Genomic DNA, 3,485 nt, shown 5'->3' on the forward strand with positions numbered 1-3,485 from the left:
CTTTTCCTTTGACTGAACCACAGCTTAGCTCATCTCTCCTTTTATTAACACCCTGCTCCCATGTCCTCGAGATTCAGGAATTAAGGACCCAGGGACAGAAGAATAAATAGCCAGTGGCCAGATTTCCCCGAGGTGTCTGGGCAGGGCTTGAGGGCTAGAAGTACAAATTGTCACGCGCCAGTGAAGAGGGTGAGGGCAAGAAAAGGAGTGTTAGACGATGTCAGGTTAAGGCGCCCTGATATTCCCGATCTTTCTCTTGCATCAGAAAGTCAGTACAAAGTAGAAAACATATAATAAAGGCTCTGGTGGCAAAAGATAAAGCACCGAGCCCTAGATCAGCTGTCCCTGGAGGTCTCCGTGAGCAGGGCATGTGAGGGCAGGCAAAGGCACTTTGTACAAGCTCCAAAGCCATAGGACTTTTCATCTTCCAGAGCCTTTACGAGTCACTTCTGTCCACAGTCTGGAGCCCTCGTGGCCATTCCACCCAGCTTCTCACTGTCCTCCAAAGACACCCAGCTGAGCACCTGGACCACTTGGTACTCGTGAACACTACAGGACATGAAACAAGCCCCTGAGGCTGCTCCCCTCCCGTACAGGAATGAGGGTCTGAAATGGCCAGGATCTCATATGTTGCCAGGAAGAGTCATGTGGTGGCCACCACAGTGAGTCACTGCTATCACTACCTGGCTTCGACTTATCTATCATCAGACAGGGGAGAAAGTGTTTCTCTTCTAGCTCTTAGCTGTTAAAGGCAGGGGTCCTGCAGCATTTCCAAAATGAAGGCATTAGAAAATAGAAAAGCACGGTCCGTTTGGCTCCCTGGTCTATTCACATTGGTACTAGGGTGACCTTTCACCCGAGGGATAGCTGCTAAAGGGAGTAAGTAATTCAGAGACATGGAGCTTCTGGTTTGTTATGGGTTTGTTTTGGTTTGTTTGGTTTTTTTTTTTTTTTTTTTTTTTTTTTTACTCCTGCCTCCACCCGTGTTCTTGACTGATACTGATTCATGTCCCTGAATTAAAATGACTGACATATGACAGCATCAAACATTCTTTGTAAGGAGAGGGATCTGTGCAGGGGGACTGGCCTGTCGTGTATAATACATATCTTCTCCCCCTTCAGAATCCTCTCTCTCCTAATAACTGGGAGGGAGGCTTCGCTGAAACTAGGGGAGACATCAAGGAAGCTAGAGGACTCGATGCAATTCTTACTGATTCTGGGGAGGAATGCACAGAATAGGGGGCACCAGACTGCCCGGTCCATTGGCCATTTTTAAGGGTTCCCCTCCCCAAGCCAAAGTTTGGTTTGTTGCTGTTGAGACAATTTTTGTTGTGTGTGTATATAAATATTTTAGTTTGGGGTGTGGGAATGGGATGTGGGGCTTTCACAGGTCTAGGGAATGGGGGCAGGGAGGATTTTTTTCTTTCTTTTGCTTTTGTTTTGAGGGAGAGCTTTTACTGAGTGAAGAAACTGAGAGAAATTTTGTGTCCTGTTCAAATAGGGGCCATTCTCAGAAACGGCAAGCCACTACTCAGTGGAGGCAAGGCCAAATTCTAAATGGTTGTATCCATAGCAGGGGAGGAAAATAGGGCAATGAGTTCAAGAATTTTCTATTCTTTTTTTCCAGAAAGAGGGAAAGATGATGGGAAAGGCAGAGAAGGCAGCTTCCACAGCCCTTTTAAAAGAGGCAAAAGCCTGAGCTTTTGTGCATTTCAGTTCAGCTGGTTCTGGCTGAGGACTCCATAGGCAAGCTCTGTGTTTTCCAGCAGGCCTCTGCTGCATTTCCAGGGATGGTTTTAATACTGCTTCCTTCAGCTCCTTTTACTAAGAAAGACTAAATAGAGTTCTGCTTGTTATTAAAGGGCCTTTGGTTTTCAGTGTCATCACTGAGAATTGGGGCTCTCGAAGCATCAACCTCCCCATCAGCTTTCGAACTTTGAGATTGCATACAGGCAACTTCATTAGAGGCAGGTTCCTCGAAGCGTCAGTGCTTGTTTATTCCTGACTCTAGTTCCCACTGGACTAAGAAACTGCGTCAGAAGAGAGTATGGCATCTTGTAAGTTTGTTAGAGGATGCTGGTGAATAATTCCAGAAAACGTATCCATGCTGAATCAATTTCGACAGCTTTACTGTAGGTCACGATGTGGACTTCTATACTAAGCATCTTACTCTTAGAAGCTGGGCTCCTTTCAGGAGCCCTCTAGTGACCACCTTTATTTGAATATCCCTCTTTCAGCCCAGAGAGCTGTCCTTAGAGCTTTTCCAGAATTCCTTATATTACATAGTTCAGCTCCCACTGACCAAGATCAGCTGTTGTGATTCGTCACTTTTAAGGCTCTCAGTTTTTACAAAGCCCACTGTCACCATCCTCCTTCAGCAGCCACAGTTGGAACTGAGCCGATACTATTCTTCCTTGAAAAAGAAGGGGACTGGAGCTCAGCTCTTAGTTTAAGGGGAGCTAGTGGAGCTCTATTCAGTAGAAATCAATGATAGCAGCTTTCTCTCAAAAGTGTGACTCCTCAGGGGCTGAACTGCTCTTAGTTTAGGTTCTACTTTCCTAGAGCTCTAGCAGATTAAGTCGGTGAATCACTACCACCCTGTAACTAGTCACATAGCTTCCAGGTAGGAAGGAGGTGTAAACTCAGGATGGAAGCAACCCCAAGGATCTGCAGGAAGGGCTGGATGGCCTCCCCTCCTTCTGGCGGGAGGATGAGGCCAAGGGAGGGAAGCAAGGGACAGCCCAGAGGGCACTGTAAGGGAGGAGGGGGCCATTGGGACCGCCCCCTTTCACCGAGGCCAGCCGCTTCTCTGCTGCTTGCAACCCCCTAGCACAGAAACAGTTGCAGAATCGCAGACTTGTTTCCCCCAGAAAATAGGAGGAAAGGGACTTTGGGGGGTGGGGAAGGGGTAGTGGTGTTTTAAAAGCATAAGTTACCTGTTTGCACTGTTTTAAGATAGGAAAAAAAAATAGTGGGCAAGGTGAACATCCAACGTAAATTTGTGTGTTTTTATTTTGTCATGCTCTTGAAAATGTTTGACCGTTTGTAGTATCCACCAGTGAAACCTGATTCTCTGTTGCATAAAACACGGTTTTTTTGGAAATGTTACTGTCCGAAAGCCTCTTCCCTCCCTTTCCCCTTTGCTGTGTTCTTCCTTCATCCTCGCTTGACTGATCAACCAGGCAATAGCCATCCAGGAGCTAGAGCGTGAAGCAGGGCCCTTCCCAAGTAGACTCTGGGTGTCCTAAGCCAGCATGTGCCCTCTGGTTTAGCGAGTGCCGTTGAGTCCCTGGCCCCCATCTTTAAAATAAGGCTTACAGACCAGGCTGCAGCAGGTTCTCAAATTCCCGAATCGGATGCACTAGGAAGGAGGGCAGAGGGGAGTCCTCGAATATGGCGGGTGGCCGCAGTAGCTGAGTTCTCCACGTTCCCGGAACTGTAGCCAGTTACAGATTACTCAGGAAAACGGTCGATCACTTCAGCCA

The sequence above is a fragment of the Lipotes vexillifer genome, unplaced genomic scaffold, assembly GCF_000442215.2.
Source record: "Lipotes vexillifer unplaced genomic scaffold, Lipotes_vexillifer_v1.1 scaffold728, whole genome shotgun sequence".
NCBI lineage: Eukaryota > Metazoa > Chordata > Mammalia > Artiodactyla > Lipotidae > Lipotes > Lipotes vexillifer.